The sequence below is a fragment of the Pinus tabuliformis genome, chromosome 8 (assembly GCF_031772625.1).
Source record: "Pinus tabuliformis cultivar Carrire ecotype Pingquan chromosome 8, CPIR1, whole genome shotgun sequence".
NCBI classification, from domain to species: domain Eukaryota; kingdom Viridiplantae; phylum Streptophyta; class Pinopsida; order Pinales; family Pinaceae; genus Pinus; species Pinus tabuliformis.
The window spans coordinates 701,116,346-701,131,169 of NC_142294.1; positions in this window are offsets into that span (position 1 = coordinate 701,116,346).

Genomic DNA, 14,824 nt, shown 5'->3' on the forward strand with positions numbered 1-14,824 from the left:
TCCCATGGTGGGAAGAAGTTTGACAAATCAAAAGTGCAATGTTTTCATTGTCATGAGGTGGGCGATTTTGCTACAAATTGTCCATTGAAGAAATCCAAGATGGGATCCAAGGAAGGATCTGAAGGTGAGGCATTGGCCTCATAGTTCAAATTGGATTTCACCCTCTTTGCATGCATGGTTTCATCCATGGTGGGATGTGATTGGTTTCTTGACAGTGGAGCTTCTTTCCACATGACCGACGACAAGAGTTTGCTTAGTACCTTGGAGGAGAAAGATCTCCAAATACTCATAGCGATGGGTAGCGATGAAAAGTATAGTGTCTCAGGTGTAGGCATGGTTGTTTTTCAGAGGGAGCATGGAGCTCGCATTACCTTGACCGATGTCAAGTTTGTACCAGGACTGAGGAAAAATTTGGTGTCGATCGCAATGTTGGAAGACAAAGGCTATGGTGTAGTCTTCAGGAAGACAAAGGTTTTCCTTAGACACATCACCACGAGACAGGTGACGCAGATCGGTTCACGAGTCAAGAACCTGTATTCTCTTGAGATTCAAGATGCATGCAAAGCCTTGAGGAGCAAGGAAACTATTGGAGACTTGGCAGTTGAGAGGGAGAGTACATTACCTCTCAACATGCAGCGCCAGAAGAAGTCTCAGACAATTGTGGAGGAGCCACAATTGGTGAAGCAGCTTCAGGAGGTTGTGGAGTAGCCACAACTGGAGAAGCCGAGAGGAGACCGAGTGGAGGCATCCACTCATGCATAGACCTCCAGTAGGGGGAAATTTCGAGCCAAGTGGTCAGAGGGATCACATGCATCCATACCTCCAGGTCGGAGGTGGGGCAATGTGGAGTGACAGTCCCAAGAAGTCTGCAATAGGGGCAGGATCATTGAGGTACCCAACCTCTTTGATTAGACCTTGCTATGAGAGCCCCGATGAGGAGTAACAGGACTGGCTAAGTGGGTAGAGATAGATGCGGATGGAGCGGCAGAGAGAGCTACAGTGCAGGAGTCCCAAGACAGTGTAGAGCTAGCAGGCTGTAACAATGCGAGAGGCACAGGAGTGTTGCACCAGTGCAGGATGGCACAGAGAGGTGTGCAACGGTGCGAGATGCATGGAGTGTTGCAACAGATCAGAGGTCAGAGAGGGAGCACTTGTCAGCGGCAAATGGAGCTTCAGCATCAGAGGATGTTTCTAACCCAACAGGAAGGTCAGTTGGGAGTTTTTTTGTTTCTAGAGTTGTTGGAGCAACAACACTTGGGAGAAGTGTTGCATGCAGAACATTCCAAAGGTTCAGGATCGGGTTTGAGTTGAATGCCTTTCTTGTTGAGAGGGAGTGTTGAAAATGGCAACAAGAAATGCTAAAAATAGAAGTGCTAAAAATAGCACTGCTATAAATAGCAGTTTAGGTACCAGTGCTGCACTGAGCAACAAGGAATGAAAACTAGAAGTGCTAAAAATAACATTGTTATTTTTAGCAGTTCAAGATAGATTCCTATTTTAGTTAGTCCCTGAACTAAAATAGTGAAGTAAAATACGAATTTGATCTTAGCAGCTGTTTGTAAATTAATTAATTAATTCATATTGAGTTAATTAGTTAAGGAAAATCAAACATGAAGTCTATGTGGGGACATGCAATAGTTTCTCCATTAATTGAGGAATTTATCCATTAATTAAAGAGATAAGGATGAGTTGTAATATTGAGTTGTAATTAGTTGGCTCAGTTAACTGAGTCAAGTCCAGTTAAATTAGTTCTAACAATTTGTTGAATTAATTGTCAGTTCAGTTAGTTAAGGCATACATGCATGTAACTGTTGCACTTTAGATAACTGAATATTCTTTCATAAATAACTCATGCATGTCAGTTCAATCAGAGACCCAATTGAGATCAGAGGAAGGGACAATGTACTATCAGTTGGAGGATTTTTCCTATATAGGAAACTCATCTATGCAGAAGGAATTATCTCCTTCAGGTTTGTGCAGTTATTTCTGAGCCAAGTGAGCAGTATGAGGTGGGAATTCACACAAGTGGAAGCACTGGACCCTAGGAAAAACTGCGCAAGGAAATAGGAGGCTTGGAGGGCAAAGGAGAAGGTTGTGAGAGCCTTTGACTGTCTATGAGCAGTATTATTTGATTGCAGAGAGAGCAGGATAGCTTGAGAGCTGATTCTTTTTGTAACTTAAACATATTTCCACTTGTATGATAATACAGAGATTGGGGCTTTAGGCTAAGGCTTTCCCCGGGTTAATTCTTCTGTGTTCATGTGTGATTGATTTCTCATTCTCAGTTATACGTGTTCTAATTGATCTTGTTCTAATTGATCTTGTTCATATTCGATTAAGCTTCCGCAAAGTTTGTTGTAGAAGTAGATCTTGTATTTTGCTTTAGTATATTGCATAATTTGTTGATCTACAGTGGGAATTTCTACACATATCCCCAAGTGAATTAGGCAATAATCCTAAAAAAGGGTGGTCATCCCCTTCACCTTTTTCACGTTTTATCACTTTTTCCCAGGTCTAGCCCTCAAAGGTCACCTAGGGCATCAATTTCCGAGGAATTGACCCAAGGAAAAACTTTGATCTCCTACATGCTACTACGTTGGTGAGTCCCCTCCCTCTCCTCCAAATTTGAGGCATTTCTAACAGTGGAATCTCCAGGAATCCCAAGCCCTAGCTCTAGGATCGAATTTTTCCTAGGCATCCCCAAGGTTAGACATCCCCAAGATTAGACCTCAACAAGATCAATTCAACCTTTTGAAGTAAATATTCTTGTTTGGTCCTTTCCCTTCACTTTGTCTAGGATAGGAACATCATTGGTTGTTTCATTCCATCCTCGAACTTGGGTTGGGTCCACTTGGCCTCGTGTGTTCCCACTTCCCAATAAAGATTATATGTCAAGGACCATTTGGGAATCCAAGTTTATCGTGGATTATAGGGATTGAGAACCTCGTCTGTAATTTTATCCCTTCTCCCTCAACCCTCCAATCCTCACCCTTTACCCTTGGAAGACCGAGTCCCTTGCTTAAAGAGCAAGCAAGTTCCATTCTTCACTCTATCCCCGGGAAAGGGTTTCTAGGGTCACCTTCATATACTTTACAAGTAATCCCTACACTACTGGGACTCCTCCCATCAGTGAAAGTCCGTAAATAGCAGGGAGACTTAGCTATGGTGACAGTGGGCTAAGCCTCCACCATTGCCATGAACCTAGTAGTTGCCCTCTTAGGAACCCCTCTAAGTCCCCCGTTGGTTTGAGTGGTAACATTGATGGCGCTGTTACCAGGGACCGAAATGTGTGTTTTATTCCCCATGTGACATTATTGATATATCATTTAGCGACCCCATTGGAGGAACGAAGTCCTAGTTCCTCATTGAACTTCAAAGTTAATGCTTGTAGGGTGAAGCAACAATTTGTGAAGGCATTTTAATTCACCCTGGCAACTCCATTTTTGCATTATATACAAGATCATGAAAAATGGTTAAAGAAAGTATCCATGACATCAGCCCCAAAGAAGAACAAGACATATGGGAAAGATTGGATTCGTGGTATGAGCTTTGTGATCATTTGATAGAGCATAAGGACAAGGACTTCATACTCGAATTTTACAACAAGACTAGGTCAAACCTCGATAGCATAAAGAAGGAGTATGAAGAAGGGCCAACAGATTATCACTTCTTGGAGGTTGCCTATTACACTGGTGCATTTTAATTCCTTGTCTCACAAGATCAAGGACAAATATGGCTCATTACCAAATGAGGATCTGGATGACCAAGATGACCAAGAAAATGAGGATGATGAGCAAATATCAGTTATGGAATTGAGTGCAAATAACAGTGAAATGAAAGGCATCTCCTCTAACGATTATGAAGAGTTGGATCGTGAAAGCCTCCAAATCACACAAGAAAGGATGGATGAATATAGTAGGTCATGCAGGGGGTTAGTAAGGGAATGTAATTCTAATGAAGTATTCTCCCATTTATATGATGAAGAGGTGAAGTTTCATAAGATGAAATGTAAATATAAAGAGAACCCTACTAATATTCTCCTCCTAGAAGCACACTATCAAAATCATGTAATGAATACCTTAGCCATTGTTCTTCAAGAGAAGAAAGAAGAAGAGAGGTTCTACTTGTCAACAAACCAAGATGAGGATGACCTTAAAGACCTCGGTGATAAGCATGAAGATGAGTCCTTGTTGGGGTTGCAGGACGAGAAGGATAATTTTGAAAGTACATGTGTTGAGGACAATGAAAGTAAGGTCGAGACTGACCTTACCTTTCTCAAAGGTATCACTCCTGATGACTCTCCTTTTGAAAACCTCGAGGAAACTGATCCCGTGAGCTCCTTGGAGAATGACATTGGAGATTATTTCCACATTGAAAAGGAGAAATGGGAGATTGTTTGGTCCCAATTTGATTGTGCTCCCATCTATGATACTGACAAGGAAGACGAGATTGAGATTGGTTTTTCCTTTATCTCAGACATTACTTGCGATGAAATATCCATTGATGCTTTTGGGAAGGAGAATTATTATTTTCCATCGCATGCAGAAGGACAGTTGGAAGAGATTGATTCTCCTTTAAACAAAATCCCAATATTTGATGCTTATAATGAGGAAAGAAATGAGGCTCCCACCTACCCACCTTATGACTATGTATTCAAATATTTTGAGCCTTTAAAGTATAGGGAGGGAAATCTCGTTGAATATGATACTTTTCCCTCCCCTATGCATTTCCCGCTTTCTCACCAACTTGAGGCTTCCTCAAGTAATTCCCTCATCTCTTTTGATATGACCTCTAGTGACCATGTCCCTTTTCCCCTTTCTGAATATGGTGTCAAGAAAGAACAATTCATTGAATATACTTTATCCCCTTTTACCCATCCTCGAGATTATGATCACTCTGTGGTCCCCCTTCTTCGATGTGACCATCACATCGAGAGACCTATTTGTTGTACTCATTCTTTCTCTAACCCTTCGTTCCCCTCTCATCACAACCATATGACATCCTTGAAGCATGATATTATAAACATTGATTGTGATGAGGAGTTCTCAAGAGTGATCATTCATTCCTCCATTTTGTACCTAGAAGGAGATCCTTGGACCTCTAGATTGACCAATTTTCTTTCTCCTAGGACCTCCCTCTACCTCGAATGGAAATCATATTTTCCCGCCTCCCACCTGCTTCATCTGCCATGTGACTATGTCCACATTTGATTTGGGGGTTGCTACATGAGTAATCATAATGGCAGACATATGTATATTGATGTGATGATATGTTGGTTGCACTGGATTTATGATTATACTTAGTATTAGCCTTACTATATACATGTTAGGGTATGATGCATTACATGTTCATTTTCTCATTAGAACTAACATCATATGATATTTCTCATGATAGATTAGATTGCATTTAGATTACAAAAACAAAAAAAATTGCATTATTTTATTTCTTGTTGGTTTATGGGCTAACATTAAGCATGGGTGATCATAAGACACCGTGAAAAATGTGTTGCCTTGTGGCATTGATCTTTGACATGTGCATATAACAGGGCTATGATGACCAAGAGATTGTTGGAGTTCTCGTGACCTCCTGTTCGAGCAGCGTCGCCCACTTCTTCGAGAGATCACGTCACAGTTGGAGCCAAATGTTACCCACCACTTTGTGGGTGATATCCCCTGGAGAATTTTTTCTCCATGATGAGCCTCAACCGGCAGCCAGCAGCCCCTTGATACCTCCTACTAGCTGGTTGTGCCATTTCTCTGCCCCCTGAGCCAACCATGTGGTCCCTCACCCACCTGTATTGATCGTATGTTTGAAAGTGGTCCTCCCGAATCTAAAGTTATGTCTTGTCATTTGGTAATTGAGTATTGGGTTTACTTATCATGGATACTTATGGGTATGGATTGATGGGGGGATTTGGAAGAATGAGTGGGCTTAATTTGTGCTCTTGTCCTCTTGATACCTTTTAGTTGTTGCTTTTGGATCATATTCATGTGGGATCTCCTTTATTGACCATTTGGTTCTAGGGTGGTACTACTTGGGAAACCCCGACTTTGGGTGTGTGGTCTCGCTCCTTTACCCGCACATGTTACTCCCTTTCCACTCACTATACCCCATTCATCATTTCTCCCACTTGGGTCCACATTCCCATTCTGGGTCCACATAAGGCTAGCCTCCATATCCCCTTGCCCCCACCTTGGGTCAAGCCTGGAATGATACCCCGGAGGTTGAAGCAATTAAAAGAAAAATAAAAAGCATAATTGGTCACATTTAATAGGAAATTGTACCACAAAATGCAAAAGATGGTTGGGACAAAATAATTAGCCCATGGGCAAAATCCATTGCATGAGCTCTACCCTAATCCATGGACATCACTCTCATTCCATAAGCCCTAGATGAGTCTCCCTTATCATTCAGGAACCCATGATTGTCCCAACCATGGAGGGAAATGAACTCCCATACCTAAACGAGGGTAATCACTGCTATATCTTACATACCATGATCTTGTCCTTTGAGCCCCGAGTAGTTAATTAAAGAAATTCATAAAAGGAAAAAGGAATATAAAGACGGGTGGAAAAATCAAGGCTGAGGCACCTCATGTACCACAATTGCTCCCTCCTACACAATACATACACAGGTGTGGCCTTACCCTTATCTAGCTACTCCTATGCCCTATTATGTGGCCTAGGATTTCCCCTCTCATTCCCTATTCTATTCCACTTATTTGTCACTTGCCACCCCCATTAGAGGGATGTACCTTGGACATACTATCCCCTTTAAAGGTTGAAACCACCTAATAAGGTACTTGGTTAACCCCCTATGGAGCTTGGAGACACTAGCACATGCTAAAGCCCATTATGGAAGGGCATGCCATTATGAAGTGCCCACGTTGTTATCCATGATTTGTAAGTTCTTTTACTCAATTATTTTAATGATTGGTTGTATTGGAAGCCTAAGAGACACATTGGATCCTATGCATGATTCTAGGTGCTTTCCATTTGGTGTTGGTCTCACTATATGGGATCCAACCCCTAGAGGTATACATTGGCACATGTAGGGTGTGCATAGAGATCCATTGGCCTCCACAACAACATAAAGCACTCCACGGATCTCCATGGATGCTCAGAGATTACTAGCGATCCACTTTTGGGATGATGGTGATATGCTTGGTACATTATGCCCAGCAGGCCCCCACAGGAGCCCCACACTTTGGGCAGGTGTTCCAGGTTTTGTACGATGGCATGGCATCATTCATTCCACCACTTGGACCCTTGCAAAGGATCTACAGGCATCTCTTATTTATATGGATACCCATGGGGTCATTTATGTGCCCTCAGACCCACTGGGAGCACCGCAGGCCTACTACTTGGAGAACAAGGGGCCACCCCTTTATCAATCATATTTCGAGGAATTTATTCCTCAATATGGAACTTCTGGATATTATTATTCCTTTGGAGGGCCCTACGACATGTACATATTATTATTTGGCCCCTTGTGAGGCTTATTTTTACACCTGTGAGCTAATTTGGAGGGCCTGTCACTAATATGGGTTTTATTTGCACATTATTTTATCATTAGGGGCTAACGTAGGCCCATAGGCTAATTCAAACTCCTTAGGAGGCTATATATATTGATGTTATATACATTCATTTGGATCATCACTTGACTTGGGATCTCTCTAATATAGAGAACTTCACATTTTTCTTCGGAGGATATTTGAGGAGATGGATGAATTTTGTCATATGAATTTGGGTTATATATCTTGTATTGGAGCTTTTTCTTGTAAACGAAACACTGGTTGAATATACTCTATAACGTTGTAAGTAAATTTTGATGTTATTATTCTTGTTGTTGCATACTGCTAAAATTAGGGCTAGTTGTTACATGATTGAAATGTGGAATTAAGCATGTTTTAGCAAATTTAATGTATGGGCCAATGTTATATGAATGAAATGTCTGAGATATTATGTCTTGATAAGCTTGCATCATTTTCTTTGAAGTATAAATGCTTGAAAGTCACTTTTCTTTTCTTTCTCTCAACGTTGGATGAAGCTGACTTTTTGGGCCTCCTTAATCAAGAAACCAAGTTCTTACTCATCATCATCCTTGACTCCATATCCCCAAATGAATTAGGTATTGATCCCTAAGAAAGAGTGGTCACCCCCTTCACCTTTTTCACCTTTTATCATTGTTTCCTAGGTCTAGCCCTCAAAGGTCACCTAGGGCATCAATTTCCTGGGAATTGACCCAAGGAAAAATTTCGATCTCCTACAGGCTACTGCGTTGGTGTGTCCCCTTCCTCTCCTCCAAATTTGACACAATTCTAAAGGTGGAATCTCCAGGAATCCCAAGCCCTAGCTCTAGGATCGAATTTTGCGTATGCTTCCCCAAGGTTAGACCTCAACATGATCAATTCAACCTTTTGAAGTAAATATTATTGTTTGGTCCTTTCCCTTCACCCTGTCCAAGATAGGAACATCATTGGTTGCTGCATTCCGTCCCTAAACTTGGGTTGGGTCCACTTGGCTCCGTGTGGTCCCACTTCTCAATAAAGATTATATGTCAAAGACCATTTGGGAATCCAAGTTTCCCAAGGATTATAGGGATTGAGAACCTCATCCGTAAGTCTAACCCTTCTCCCTCAACCCTCCAATCCTCACCCCTTACCTTTGGAAGACCAAGTCCCTTGCTTAAAGAGAAAGCAAGTTCCATTCTTCATTATATCCTCAGGAAAGGGTTTCTAGGTTCACCTTCCACCTATTCATTGACATATACTTTACAAGTGATCCCTACACTACCGGGACTCCTCCCATCGATGAAAGTCCGTAAAGAGCAAGGAGACTTAGTTGTGGTGATAGTGGGCTAAGCCTCCACCGTTGCCTTGAACCTAGCAGTTGCCCTCTTAGGAACCCCTTTAGGTCCCCTGTTGGTTTGAGTGGTAACAGTTCCATAGTAACAAAATTATTGATTCCACTAGCCAAATGCTTTAGCTCAGTGGCATAATTGGATAAAGGAGTTCCATACTCGCTATATACCATATAGATATTTGGTAGAGAGAGAAACCAAACTGTGGAACCCAAATTCTATAACAAATATAATAAACCAACTCTAAGGTAAACTAACCCACAAAAAACCTTAATTTTTCATTAAAAAAAATAATGAAACCATCATTATGGATCAAATAACCTAACAAATCCCTAAATATATGATAAAAATGGACAATTCTAGGGAAATTAGGAGAGTTGTGGCCCTAGAGAGCTAAATAAACCTTAGCACAAGTACATTACAAAGAGAGAAAAAAACGAGCCGAAAGGGGTACAATACTTAATGGTGTATACATTCTAAACAAAAAATTATAAAGAATAATTAAATGATCACACTTAAGTGAATTAAAATTAAGAGTTTTGTACTTATACACAACTTAATACATGGTGCTTTCCCCAAAAAGGGTTATGAGCCTACATCTACAAAATTGGCCTTAGCCAAACCTATAAATTTAACAATAATAACTACAATGTAAAGTTTAGAATGGTGAAAGTGAAACTTGCACTGCTCTCAACACTAGAACTTTCCTTGTTAATGAGGTGCTAACAAGTGCTCAAATATGGCTTCACATTGAATGGCAAGTGCCATGTGGGTTGTGGATGTTGTATTGTGCAGAGTCATGAATTGCACAAGTTTGAGATGTTGGGCATGCTTCATTGAGTATGTAATTTACAATACAACCCAAAACTTTTGTTGTTGATAAGCACATATTTTATCTACTTACATAAATGTAGTCTTGACTTGTGTCTAGGCTTGGCACTTAAAACTTTTGCAATGTTGAGACTTATACCATGCATAAAAGAGTGGTGTGCAAGTATGTGGTTACATTAGTGCTCCCTCGCACTAAAATATGTGTCTCATTGAATTTGGGTTTTTGTATTTCAATTGATCGTTACACATGATTAGAATGTTGTGCATTAATGAGTGTCTATGCTAGAAAGGTTTTTCTTGTTTTGGCTTTATAAACCAAAAATGGAGTAATTGTTTCAATTTCTAAAATAAATTTTTCAAACAATACTTCCTCTATGTGTTTGTGTGGATCTTAGTGTTGAACCCCATAATCGCTGCTTTTTGACAACCCCTTTTCACTCTAATCCTTCATTTTTTACCTTCATAACTACAATTTGGGTATCAATTTACAAGGTTGAAAGCATAGCAGGTACATAATCATCTTATATTTCATAAATGTCATTTGCCTTTATTATTTAACTTAATATCTACTTAAGCTACTGAATTACAGTGATTCTACAACTAATGAATGTTTCTGCAACTAAGTCCAAGGTTCGATAGATTGCGGAGCCTCAACCGAAAATCAAGGCACATGGGTAGTTGACAATTAGTTGGGACAACGATTTGTTCATATTTGCAGAAAATGGATCAATTAAAAAGGCACTCTATCAGTTCAGTGAAAGTATAAGTCAACCATTGTGGAAGGCGAATCAAGCGAGCGAGATGTAGATTTTTCGCCTCATGATTTGTTGCGTTGATAGAAAATCATGAGCAAGATTACGATATCTTATCTCTTAAGTTAATTATAGCCAATGTCAATTAGCATAGGCGTAAAGCTCTGAAAACAATTATTGCGTAAGGGTTTTATAAATATGCCTCTCGGCATAGCTAAAAGGGACTTGAATTTTATTTGTAAGCACTCTATTTTGATATATAAAAACTTTGTTTCAATTCCATCCTATTGTGTGATCTCAATGTGTGGATAGTTAACTTGTGAAAGCTTGATATTGCTACCTGCTTCTTGTAAGAGGACCCCTTGAGATAGTATGATCTTCGTTCATTAACAATTTATATTTTAGTTTATATTCCCAGTAGATTTCTGTCAATTCATTTGAGTAATTGAGTTTTGATTCTTAAATACAAGTTTGAAGTTGTTTTCGCTAATCATTTTATTGTTCAAGTGGAGATATTTCATAGACTCATGGATAGAGTATAATCTAACATAGCAGTAGAAGTATAAGCTTTACATTGTAGTGATTTTCAATTACAAAACTTTTTTAAGTTGGAACAAATTCATTTGTAATTGTGATCTTATTGCAGAGATAGTGATTTAATTTGAGAGCAAGTGTGATTTACATTTAAGCAAGTGTGGTTTTCAAGAGTGATTTTCATTCAAGCAAGTGTAATTTACATTTAAAAAATTGTGGTTTTCAAGAGTGATTTTCATTCAAGGAAGTGTGATTTACATTTAAGCAAGTATGGTTTTCAAGGGTGATTTTTAATTTAAGCAAGTGTGATTTTAAGAGCAAGAGTGATTTTATTTTAAAGAAAGTGTGAGTGTGATCATTATTCAAGCAAGTAAAGTAGAATTGATTTCATTTTGTATAAGTTGCATAGGTATAGAATAACATGTGTATTTCGATAACTCAAATTAACTTAGGAATTGAATGAGTGACAAAAACTCCTAGCACATACAACGCACATACATTTCATCAGTTTACTAGCCTTGGTTGATAATTCATGCAAGTAATTTAACATCAATTAAATTACCAAAAAAATTGGCGTCGTTGTCGGGGAAGTATATATAGGAGTCTTTCTTTTTCTTTTCATTAAAAAAAATAAAAATAATAAAAATGATATGCATATGGAAATAGGTTTTAGAGCTAGATTTGTGGGTAGAGGTAGAAATTTGATTCCAACATCATCACTCACCCCACCATGACCTCATAGTGCCACACCATCCACCCAAATTCATATTCCATCCATTGCATGCTGACAAAAACTTCCTAAAGTACTTAGATCTGAAATCCAACCTAGAGATTCACCAACTTCATCAACTGAAGCCATAATAGAAAAAGAGGATCCTACATCCCCAACAAAAGGAGTAATTTTAAGACAAGAACTAGAAATCCCTAGTGAAGAACCAGAGAAGCTAAAAGAGGAACTAATTTTCTGAAAACACAAATTTAGAGATTTTACAACTGTTGAAATTGCAAAAATAAAACACAGCGAAATTATGATAGCCACACACAGAAAATAATACAGTGATTTTTTATCAATGTGACCCTGGAAAAACCCCTTACAACTCTTGGGAAAAACTAGTTTGAGAGCTCCTCTTTATTTCTGAAAACACTTTTAAAGAGAAATTGAAATACAAAGTAAAAATTCCAGCAACCACAAATTACAACTTATCTCGATTTTCATGCTTGAACTCCACCTCAAAAATCGTGCCAATCAGTAAACAACAAAAACATAAATTTTTACAGCAATAAAACAACATTAAACGCTACACCACCAGCATTAAAAACATGCCCAGAACTACTTGTACGAATCATACGAATTTCAACAGTACGACTACCTTGAAATTTGTGCCCAAATCTACCTCGAAATTCATGCCCTTTTTGCTGTCTCTCTTCCTCGATATCTGTCTTTCTCTTGTTGTACGGTTTTGCCTTGGGATGCGTGCCAATATATGTTGTTGCCCAGATTTGCTGAAATGTCTTTTCGCTGCTCTCCTTCATTTCCTCACTGCTCATAAATTTTCTCCTTATTCTCTCTTTTCTTTCTCTCAAATGCTCATGAAAGAATGAATGATCTTCTCCTTTTCTCTTCTTGTATTCTCTAAATGACATTTTGGGTTACTTTAAGATTTAATGGCAAAGATTCATTTAGATCTAGGGATGAGAATAAATGTGCATTTAATTCTCACTTTTTATTTTTTAACTCACCCACTTAAATAAAGACCCACTTAGTCTTTTATTTACATAGTCACTTTTTCACTTTCTAATTTTTCATTGACTTTAATAAAGACACCTTTAAATTAGAATGTAACTTTACTACTTATAAAGTCACTTTTAAATTAGAATGTAACCTTACCACTTATAAAGTCACTTTTAAATTAGAATGCTTTACCACTTATAAAGTCAATTTAGGAGAAAAGTACAAATAAATTTGGACACTTTTCCCTAGGCCAAAGATCAAAGCCTTAGGGAACCACTTGTCCTCTGATACCCAAATTTTAATAGTTTGAAAGATATCAAGTGATTTGATTTTTGGTCTTAGGTTTGGCCTCTTTTTGCTTGGAGTTAAACAACATTTTGGATAGAAGTGCTCATAGATTCTAAAACTACTACCTCTTCCATTCAACTAGAATTCCATAGTACAATCATGCCAAATAGAATCCATTGTTATGGGTTAAATAGAATCCATTATTATGGGTGGAATAGGAAACCTTCAAGAAAGTGGGATTTCGCACTTACCTTATAGATCGACAAGGAAAGCCCTAATGAATTTTGCATGTCATTCACATCCCAAACATCATCTTCCTAAGCATTGGTCTTGGGAGCAAGAAGCAAATTGAAGTGGGATAGTGCCCTTTCCAAAGGGGCCTTGATTTTAAGGAGATTCAGAAGCCATAACCTTGATGCCAAATTCATTACGAAAGATTTTGGGGATTCACTCCAAATTGCTTAATTTATTTTTTGTTGTGTGCACATTGGTTTTAAGGAGATTCACAAGCCATAACCTTGATGCCAAATTCATTACCGAAGACTTTGGGGATTCACTCCAGATTGCTTTATTTATTTTTTGTTGTGTGCACCTACTTATAATGCAAGTGGGGTTTTCTATTTGAACAATCTAACTTTAGATGTCCATATATATGGAACACATTGCATCAAAAAGGAGAATTGTTCGTATCTTGTCACACCCAATGAAAACCATTGTGTTGATCATGTTGCTTTTCAAATCACTTTTATATTGGAACGTTTTGTTTGTATACTTTAGGGTAGATAATGTACAAGGCTCTTTCAATTTATAAATTAAAAATACAAAAAATTGAAGGCGACATTATTTAGAAAGGTCTCTTCCACAAACACTAGAGGAAGACCTTGAAATTTCCAAAAAAGCAGCCAAGACGGCATTATTTAGAAAGGTCTCTTCCACAAACACTAGAGGAAGACCTTGAAATTTCCAAAAAGCAGCCAAGACGGCGTTATTTAGAAAGGTCTCTTCCGCAAACACTAGAGGAAGACCTTGAAATTTCCAAAAAGCCGCAAAAAACAGCAGAGCCATTTCCTATTCTACAAGAAATATTACTGTTCCCAAATTCTCAAGCAGTTTCCAGAACTACTAAGCCATCCCAACAGTATTTTAAGTGGTTCCCATATTTCATGCTAGGTTTGACAAGTTACATTTTCGTGGTAGACAAACCCCTTCGTTAAATACCTATTTTAAAAGTAAACCACCATCAAGGTCCCAGAATTAAGTATTGTCTTAGCATTGTGTGAAATCACTTCCAAACCCCTCTTACTTATTGCCAACCTCAGCACTTCATAAATAAATCAATTATATACCTACATCCTAAGTTCACTACCAAAGCCCTAATTATTTCAACACTATGTTTACTGCTACAACTAGTTTAGCATGCAACAATAATGAATCATGGTCCATAATAGAAAACAGAACATAGTCAGATAAAACAAAATAATTCAAATCAATCTTCGTTTATTACTTCAGAGTTCAGTCTCAACTGCATATTAAGCAACTACTCTCCCACTAACTAGCATATTGATATTCACACTTCTGTAAACAACCCATAATTATTCCCTATCTGTCTAATTGTTTATTAAATAGCTATTAACAGACTTCAATAAGTTACAACTTAGTCATTAGTTAGCAGAGCATGCTTATATGTTACAAAAGAGAGACTCAATCAGGTTTAGCACTCGTGATTAGGGAATGATTATTATTCTTCCCAACACAATTCAATTTCCGCAAGTGACATAATGGGATCTTAACGAGTATATTGCTGTAATGGCTTTGAGCCCATTGT